General features: G+C 30.9%; 1 long non-coding RNA gene across 3 annotated transcripts; it reads right to left on the bottom strand.

Annotated features, from left to right (window-relative positions):
- Window positions 1-8,432: 8,432 nt before the first annotated feature.
- LOC137823492 (uncharacterized) lies at window positions 8,433-10,070 on the bottom strand. 3 transcript variants are annotated; one of them, XR_016517574.1, is made up of 3 exons: window positions 9,844-10,070; window positions 9,531-9,767; window positions 8,433-8,684 (listed from the first exon to the last, which is right to left on the bottom strand). It is a non-coding gene; the product is annotated as an uncharacterized LOC137823492 (long non-coding RNA). The 3 variants fall into 3 exon arrangements; XR_011083136.2 differs by having other exon boundaries at window positions 9,531-10,070; XR_016517575.1 differs by having other exon boundaries at window positions 8,433-8,672; window positions 9,531-10,070.
- Window positions 10,071-10,359: the final 289 nt, after the last annotated feature.

Genomic DNA, 10,359 nt, shown 5'->3' with positions numbered 1-10,359 from the left:
AAGGAATTCTAGGCCTTCAAGTTGTGTATAACCTTTTCGCGACCAGTCGTGCCTTGTATCGATCAATCGTCCCGTCTGATTTGTGTTTGATCTTGTACACCCAACGACATCCAATAGCTTTCTTTCTTGGAGGGAGAGGCATCATGGTCCACGTGTTGTTGGCAGAGAGGGCAGCAAGTTCAACTGCCATTGCTTCTTTCCAGCAGTCAAGTTTGGAAGCGTCCTCATAATTGTGGAGTTCCATGAAAGAAGAAAAAGTAGCAATAGTATGTTTAAAATTAGAAGATAAAGCATTATAAGATATAAAATTATTAATATGGTATTTAGAACTTACAACATTTGTGGATGTGAAGTCGGTATGAAAATCTTTTAAGTAGGTGGGGACTCTCCTAACCGAGTGGATCGTCTAAGAGAACTAGGACCCGTGTTTGCAGTGGGCATCACATGGCCAGTGGCAATGTCATTATTATCACAGAAAAAATCATACATGGAATTATAAGATGGAGGAACAAGTAAAGATAAATTGTTGGGACTCTCATTAGCATCAACTTTCATTTTGTATGGAAAGTGATTCATAAAAAATAGTATGTCTTGAGATCTCAATTCTATGATTTTTAAGGTTGAGGAAAAGATAACCTTTAGTGTGTGGTTGAAAACCAAGAAAAATACCTGAGACAACCCTATCATCCAACTTCTTTCTATGAGATGTGATGGTGCTTGAGTAACAAAGACAACCAAAAACACATAAAGATGAAATATCATATAAAGTACCATTTAATTTCTTATAAGGAGTCATGTTCTGCAACAAAGGAGTGGTGATGCAATTGATAATAAGAACAACATGTAAAACAGCAAAATGCCAAAAAATAAGAGGCAAGTTAGCTTGGAAAAGCAAAGCACGTGTGACATTAAGAATATGTTGGTGTTTGCATTCAACAATAGCATTTTGTTCAGGTGTTTCTATACAAGTTTTTTGATGAATAATACCCTTTGAGGAAAATAAATTAGTCATAGCAAATTCAGCCCCATTATCAGAACGTATAATCTTTATAGTGGTTTGAAAATGGTTTTAAACATCATAAGATAAAAACACTACTTATATGAGTTTTGGTTTCATATTTTGTTCACATAGGAAGCACCCAACTATACCGAGAGAAATCAGCCACAATAATTTAAAAAAATACCGAAAACCATGCATGGAAATAATAGAACAAGGGCCTCAAATGTCCATATGTAAAAGCTCAAAAATTTTAAAAGTAGTGGAATTGCTTAAAACAAAAGGGAGCTTTCTTTGCTTTGCTTTATGGCAAGTATCACACAGATTTGTGTTTTGAACAAAAATAAAAGGGTACTGAGATCTCAATACATGTAATCTTTCATTAGAAAGATGTCCCAGTCTATTGTGCCACATATTAGTATCCCTTGAAATAAAATGAAAAGAAGAGACAAAATCGTTGTGACATGTCTTTGAAAAACAAAAGCATGGAAAACATACAAGCCATCTTTGGCCTCAACTGTACCTATCTTCTCTTTCGTTCGATTGTCCTGTATCACACATTCCTTAGATGAGAATATCAAATGACAATTTAAGTTCGAAGCAAGTTTAGAAGCAGAAACCAGATTAAAAGTGAACTCAGGTACATACAAGACATTGTTTAGATAAAATTTGTTACTGAATGCAACAGTACCAGAATAGTTAGTGTAAAAGCGATGTCCATTTGGCAAACTGATAAGAACAGGCTTAATACTTTTATATGATGTAAAATCAGACAAACAAGTGCAAACATGGTCAGTGACTTCTGAATCTAAGATCCAAGAGCCTTTAATATTAGTATAAAGATTCGAGATAATGGTATTACCAGTTGGAGAATCCTTGTGCTTGGTGTCAACAGTAAAAAAGCCAACTTGGTTAGCTTGTGCTGGAGGCTGACTCACAACATTACTTGTTGTATTTTGCTTGATTAAGGCATATAGGACTTGAAGTTGTTGAGCTGTGAAAACAGAATGCATGTCTCCATTTTCATGTTCTTGTTGACAATTCTCAGAAGAAGTACCATCTGTTAAAACAACATTAAGTAAATGAGTAGTCCTATTAATGGAGAAATTATAACCAGGGGGAAGCCATGTTTCTTGTAACATGTATATATTGTTTGACCATTCCTACCATAATGAGTACAAATTTTCCGATTGTTACTGAATCTAGAATTCTTATTTTCTTGGTTGGGAAATCCCACTTTTTTGAAACAGATGTTCTCAGTATGACCCAATTTCCCACAAAAAGAATATGGAATAACAGAATTACGGTTAGCACTAGCATGGTGAATATTCAGAATCAAAAAATTACTTGCCAATTGATGTTCTTGCTGAGCCACAAGAGAAAAGATTTTCGAAATCGGTGGAATTGGTTCCATAAGGAGTACGTGAGATCGTATGTTGCTGAACTGATCATTAAGCCCTCGAAGAAATTGCATGACTTGATCTTCACATTTTCTTTGACTAATAACAGAAGCTACAAAACACGTACACTTATATTGACAAACACATATAGGGTTAGGTCGAAAATTGTCGAGTTCATCCCAAATGATTCGGAGTCGTGTAAAATAATCAGTTACACACAAATCATTCTGACTTAAAGAAGACGCCTCTAATTGCAAATCAGAAATTCTAGAGAGGTCACCTTGAGAATACCTAGTTTTCAAATCGCTTCAAACATCAACAACATCCATCCAAATTACACTCTGTCTAATAGGGAGTGAGACTGAATGTACTAACCATGACACAACCATGTTGTTGCATCTTATCCAAGACGAATAGGTGGGATCGTTCGCTGGTGGGCAGGGATGTGTGCCCAGGACAAATTCCACTTTATTCTTTGCACTTAGCGCCGTTATCACAGATCTACTCCAAGAATGATAATTTGTCGAGTCAAGAACCGGGGAAACTAGAGATGCCGCTGGGTTTTCACCATTGTGGGTTTATGACTCACCTTTCCGTTTTCTTGTCATAATTGGGAGGTTAATTGCCACAATCAATTGCAATTAATTGGAGATTAATTGCCGCAATCAATTGCAATCAATGGGAGATTAATTGCCGCAATCAATTGCAATCAATGGGAGGTTAATTGCCACAATCAATTGCAATCAATGGGAGGTTAATTACCATTAATTGTATTTATTATTGTTGTCTCCTAGAACCACTATATATAGTGGCTTCCTTCAAGCAATGTAACACACAACAAACAGCAACACACACTTCCTTCCCTCTCTCTTTTCCTATACTCTCTATTTTTGCTCTTGGGTGTAAGTGTTTAACCCATATAGAGAGAATTTGTTTTGGGGCTATTTATCATTAGCCTGAGATTAGCCTGAGAGGAATTCATTGTACTCCCAGTACCATTATAGTGGAAGTTTTGGCTCTCTCACCGCTGGTTTTTTACCTCTATTTAAAGGGGTTTTCCACCTAAAAATTCTGGTATCATTCTCACTTTACTTGTTACTTTAATTTCTCATAATCTTTGGTTGAAATTATCACGCTTCCGCACACGATATCCCTACAACCATGATGGAGATAGAGATAACTATTCGTAGAAATTTCTGTCGTAGCCGATCTTGTTGTTCGTTCTTCTGCCATTTTGCTGAGAAAGAACAAGAAAAGAACGTAAATACAGAAAAATCAAAAAAGACGAAGGAAGGAAAGGAAAAACAGAGCACGCATCAGAGCTCTTCTTGAAGAGCTCTGAATACCATAACAAAATAGGTGTTGATCCTGTGGAAGCAAAAAGGGAGATGAAAGGGACTAGTCACCCTTAATTGAAAGTCAAGAACACAGAGAACACAAATGCTTGAGCAGAGAAACCCTAACAAGATTGATGCAGCAGTGAAAACGAAAAGAGGCGTAAGAGAACAAAAGGGAAAAATATTATTGTGTATGTATCTGATACCGGAGAAAAGGAAGGGTATAAAAAGAAGAAACCAAAAGTGGGCGTGTAGGTCAGCCCAAAACAGAGAAGGCCCAAAAGAGCCTAAATAAAATACAAAGAGTATATATTTTATCATATCTTTCAAAAATAAAATCCTCATATGCTTTGAGAAGAGTGAAGAATCAAATGGAAAAAAAAAAACATATTGCCCAAGTTATTAGTAAAATAATACACAAATATCAATATTATTAAAAATATAAAATGAAAACATTTATCTCAAAAAAATCCAATATCTACTTTAGATAGAAAATAATAAAAATACTGAAAATAAAACTTATCAACGTCCAATTGAAAAATATAATAAAACTATCAGTAATCAATCCTAAATTATAAAGAAAAGGTTCATTTTCTACAAATAATATTCAACACTAATGTTTCTTTTGCCTTCAAACACCTAAGAAGCAAAGTCTTGATACAACCGTTAAGAAAGAAGTTATTAAAAGAAATTGAGATTGAAAAGGTTAGATGAAGCATAATTTCAAATTTTTAAATAACATCTTGCATTTGGTATCTTTTATCCAACTGCAACATTTTCATTTTTTTTAACTGCAGCGTTTGAGAGAGCAGTTCCATTATTTGAACGAGTGTGAGAGGATTGTCGAGAAAATTCGTTGTATTCGATATTTTCTAGTGTGAAGATATTCTTTTTTGAGTTTTGTACTCATTTTTGTACTTTGTTGGTTTTTTTTTTGTGTTGTGTGACTTCCGAAACAATAACTAAAAATTTTAAAAAATAAAATGTTGTTTTCCTTAAAGTAATAATAAAAGTAACATTTTTAATTTTTTTTTATTATTTAAAGAGAAATAATTTAATTATTACTAACTTATATTTTTTATGATACAAATTAGCTTAAATAACTTAATACTTTTTATTTAGTTTTTCTTAGCATTTAAAAATAAACAACATCAAATAATTTTAAAAAAAAAATCAATTTAAATCGGACATTTTATTAACTTTATTTTTTATTTTTTTTATAAGAAACTTTATTTAAGACATATTGAGTTTTTAGTTTTTTTTTATTTATATATATTTTTATTAAAAAAAATATATATTTTTTTTTAATTTTAATTTGTGCTTCAATTGGGTAGTGTTGAAATTAAAAGAAAAATATGAAAGTGGAAGAGAAGGTATGGAGGTGCAAAATTAAATAGTCTTCTAACAAACAATGGGGCTTGAGGCCTAAGCCACCAAAGACTCTTTCTTCCTACACCTCCATACCTTCTTGTGCCACCCTCATACTAAATATGAAAATACCATTTTATCCTTTTTTTTTCCATCCTCTTGGATTTGAAATAATAAGCCTATGGATTATGTAATCCGGATATATTCCGTATTACATAATTCGGAAGTCAATTTCATATTTAGAAAAGACTTCCGGATTATGTAATCTGGAAGCTAATAACACATCTGAAAAAAAAGACTTTCGGATTACATAATCTGGAAGCTAATCTTATGCATAAAAAAGACTTTCGGATTATGTAATCCGAAAGCTAATCACAAAAGACTTCCGGATTACAAAATCTGAAAGCTAATTTTGAATCTAGAAAAAGACTTTCGGATTATGTGATCCAGAATATTGAGAAAGGTATTTTTGAAATACAAAAAATTTATGGGGTGGCACAAGAAGGTATGGAGGTGTAGGAAGAAGCAGCCGCCACCAAACTTTCACCTTAGCCCAAAAGTATATTGGCTAGCCCAAACAGGTTTTTCAATATAATCAAAGGGCAATTGCTTCCTGTTCCATATCACTGCACCCAATTTCAGGGGAAAAGACGAAAATGCTCTTAAAAAATTGGGTACATATATAAATACATTTCGGATCCTTTTTCCGGAACACAATAATCTCTTTTGGATTTACTTTTCCTTAATGTATTATTTTCAATTATGGATTTTCTTATCTAGAATGGAATTTTGATTTTTGTTTCTGGATTTTTATTTCCAGAACACAATAATCTCTTTCAGATCTTCTTTTCCATAATGTATTATTTTTAGTTATGGATTTTCATTTTTGGAATAAAGGGTATTTTCGAAATTTGAAAATTTTGTTGGGTGCAGGTTCAAAAATGTTGGGTGTAGGAAGTCTTTGCCTAATCAAAGTTATGTTTGCACCCTTATGGATTGTGAAAGTTGAATGTTTTTGTTTATGTTCTGAATACATAATGCTTTTTTGCAATGCTTTTTAATAAGGTAATTGCTTCGTGCATCCAATCAATTTTGACTGGCACCCAATGAAAGTTTTAAAAACCCATTCTTCCATTGTCTTCTTTATTCTGAAAAACGGTGCTTAGATGCAGAGAAAGTTGAGTTTTGGACGCACATGTCCGTAACCAAAATATAAGTTCCGAACACATATGTCCGTAATAGGAAAATGATTTCCAGATAAAATTATCCAGAATTAGATTTTAAATTTTGGATATACAAATCCAGAATAGTTATATGTGTTATTAAGCACTGCAAAAAAAAAAAAAAAAAAAACGTCCAGACTTAGGCATCCGCAACACAAAATGACACTTCTAGATAACACACATCCAGAAACAAAAAACCACCGTCCGGATAAGAATATTCGCAAGTCAAAACACACTTCCAACTAAAATTATCTGAAACTCACAGGCAATGAGAAAACTCACATTTTGTGTGTCGTCTCTTCTCCGATTGTTCGTTTTCTGTCGCCGTCCAAATCCCTTACCGATGATACTTCAGTGACCACAACAATTGACGTCTTTTGCTTCAGAAAAGAAAGTTTTGAATAGTAGTTGCAGCTGGATTGGGTGCACATTTAACTTAATCTAATTTTCATGTCATTAAAGACATTTTAGTCTTTTTAAATGAACAATTGGATGCAGGAATAATTAGCCTTTCAGTAATCCAGATTATAAAGTCCATATTTTATTTTCATATTAAACAATCTATCCATAATATATTTTTCAATTCAAAACAGTTTTTTTTCATTAAATAATTTCATTTTTTGAAATAATTCGTCTAGTGAAATTTAAAAGCCACAATACTTTAAAAAAAAAATACTACATTCTACATTGTAATCATACAGTGAATATAAAATGTTATTTTTTTACATCATTGGTAATATAGAATGTTATATTTAACTTAAAAAGTTGCAACTAATATAGAAACTAACACAATCTACCTTTATAAAAATTTACTTTTATAAAAAGTTACATTTTCTACTAATTATCGCCAAAACTCTCATGCATTCCATTAATAACATCAATATTGATTGATTAGTTAATATAAAATGTTAAAAATAATTTATATAAAAAACTAAGATGAGTTTATTTGACACTATTTTTTTCTCTTACTTCTACTTTACAATCCTTTTAATAAAAAATATTATATTCAACTAATAAAAAAAAAGATAAATAAAATTTTAAAATAAAATAATAATATTTTATATTGTCAAAAGTGTATGAAAAATATGACACTCTAACATTAAAATATAATTACTTTACATTTTTTTTTGAAATAACACATTATATTATAATAAAATAAAAATATTTTTAGGTACAAAGTGAATGGAAGTCGTGTAAAGATAGTCTCATCAAATTTTTTTAGCATAAATACAATATAATTACTTTTATTTCTTATTCTCTGATGAAACCTTGAGTTGTGACTTTATATTTATTTATTTAGATATTTTTTTGATAAAAAAAAGTAAGCAATTGTCATTGATTTGAAATTGTACCCTATTTTAGATTTGTTTTTCTATGTGCTAACTACTTTGATTTACTCTTCTCCTTTTTTCTATTTCTTCATATATCAATTCCTTTCCGCCATGATTTTGTATTCTTAAAATCATCTCATAAAATCTTTTACCTAAACAGCTATTCCCAGTCAGTTGAATTTGATTTTGATATTCAAATAATTTTAAAAAAAATTAAATTTATTTAAGTAAACAAAATTAATGTTTATTTTAGTAATTTTAAAAATATTTAAAAAGTTTAGCAATTTGTTTTCTGCGGACTAACTCGTTAGTTTGAAAAACTTTTTCTTCTTTTATATTAGAAAAAATTGTTTTACGGTACGATTTTGTTATCTTACAAATCATATCTCATGAAATATTATACCCAGAAATGTTATTCTTATTGTCATATATACTTGACATTGAGTAACTTAAAATAAATTTAAATAAACAAAGGAAAAATAAAAGAATATAATAAAAATAGGTATTTAATGTAATAGTAATATATATTCATGCAAAAATGTAAGATACTCACCCAGAACTAGTTTAAACATGAGAGTGTAAATAAAGATAACCATTACCTCTCACCAAACATGAAAATGTCTTTAAAGTATATACTCAACTGCATATTTTGAGATTATACGTGAAATAAACATTCCTTAGTAAGTGTAATATTTTTATATATGCAATTAAATATTGTGCATTGTGTTGGTATATATATAGAAGCAGATACCTGGTAAATATATTAATCATGATAGTGAAGAAAAACAAAGAATAATTGATAATCGAGAGAAGCATGGTCTCACAAAATGACTCCACAACATAACTCTCCATCATACTATTACAATTGCTATGATATTAAAAAAATAAAATAAAATAAAAAAATAAATTGCTATGATATGAACAATGAGAAATGTCCATGGTAAAGAACGAGACCCAGATTTATAATTCTTCTCTTTCAGCCGTATACATTTATTCCATATGCATCCATTCTTGATCTGTAAAATTAACTATAGAAAGAATAATATAATGAAAAATAGTGTCTACAAATCAAATACATGTTATAAGACATTAATAAGGGAAAGGAAAAATGTATATATCCATTTTCCATTTCAAATATCTTTTGAGTTTTTTTATTATTGTTTCAAAAACCTAATATTTAATTGTGTAATTTTTACAGTTATACTTTTATAGTTGAGTAATTAAGATGCTTTTAGTAAAGGTATTGAAAAACTACTTGATGTTATTTACAAGTAGAAAATACTATAGAATATTGTTTCAGGTATAAATGAAGCAGTTGAAAATTATATAGAAAATTACAAATCAATAAATAAGGGTAATTAATGTAGTCTGAGTCCTTAAATTAATTAAGATAGAGGATTGTTTCAGAAGAGTTGTAAATTACACAAAATTACGAAGCAATAGATAAGAATAATTACATCATATACAAATTAAATATTTCCTAAAATTATGTAAAAAAAACCTTCAACACAAAAATATTAACGAATGTGGAGAGTGAATATTTATATAAGCCAAGTTTATGTTAAAGTTCAGAAAAAACGGCTACAAATTTCAACATTTTAATAATATGTGCAAAAATTGTTTCATCCTAAAACAATCTTTGTATAAACTGTTTATATATATATTTTTCATTAACTATTTTAAAGAACTTAAATAAACAGAAAACAGTGTATATGGATATATTATAAACCTCCAAAAAAAACACTTGCACAAGCACTGTTTCTTACTATTATAAGAACCATAACTTACATATAAACAAACTCTTTCAAAGCATATATTAAGAAACAAAAGAAGAGAATAGGGTTAAAGAAAGATGATGATGGAGAGTACATAACCTGCATATGATACATGTCTGTGAATGAAAAGGCAATTGAAGAGTGCAAAGAGAAGAAGCATTATTCAGGGGTGTGAAGAGCAGTGGCTCGTGATATTGGCACGGCTCAATGAAAAAACAGGACCCTAAAACACTTTTGAGCATTGCTTTCTTATTGAACCGGACCAATATCCCGTTGAACCGGTCCCTTCTACCCCTCATTGCCATCATCTTTCTGCCATAACTTCTCTTCACATATCTGCTGAAAAAGCAACCACAAATGATGTGTGTATATATATAGCATGAAGATTGATAAGAAAAATTCAGAAGGAGACCTGGGATTTTCACTTGGGGATGGAAAGTGCTCATAAGAAGAAGAATAATGAAACATAAGATATATAAGATTCATATATAAAGAAGGCTTGGTTTAAATGAGTTGAAGAAAAGCAGGAAGGGACTGACAGTGATCTATGAATGGAGAAGAAGTTAACACCATATAGGGGTGGACATGTTGAGATGTGTTGCTGTTTATGTACAAAACAAAGAGAGAGAGAGAGAGAGAGAGAGAGAGAGTGAATTAAGTGTGGGAAGTTTTAAAGAAGGTAGTGCCCAACATGAGAGCAGAAAATAAGGGTATAGTGGTGGTGGCATTGAAGGAGTTGCATTAAATTCTCAACAACCATGGCACTGAGGAAGTTGGAATATTAATTTAAGGAGGTACAGGAATCGTGAAAAGGGTGAGAGGAGACAAATCTGTGGCTTTAAATGAGGGCATTTATGGATTGTGGTGTGGAAGGAGAGGGATGTTGGTTCAGTTGAATCAGCATTTATGAATCAAACAGTGAAAAAGA

The sequence above is a fragment of the Phaseolus vulgaris genome, chromosome 11 (assembly GCF_051622355.1).
Source record: "Phaseolus vulgaris cultivar YP4 chromosome 11, ASM5162235v1, whole genome shotgun sequence".
NCBI classification, from domain to species: domain Eukaryota; kingdom Viridiplantae; phylum Streptophyta; class Magnoliopsida; order Fabales; family Fabaceae; genus Phaseolus; species Phaseolus vulgaris.
Note: the sequence above shows the minus strand (reverse complement) of the source record. Positions and strands in the feature narration are given on the sequence as shown.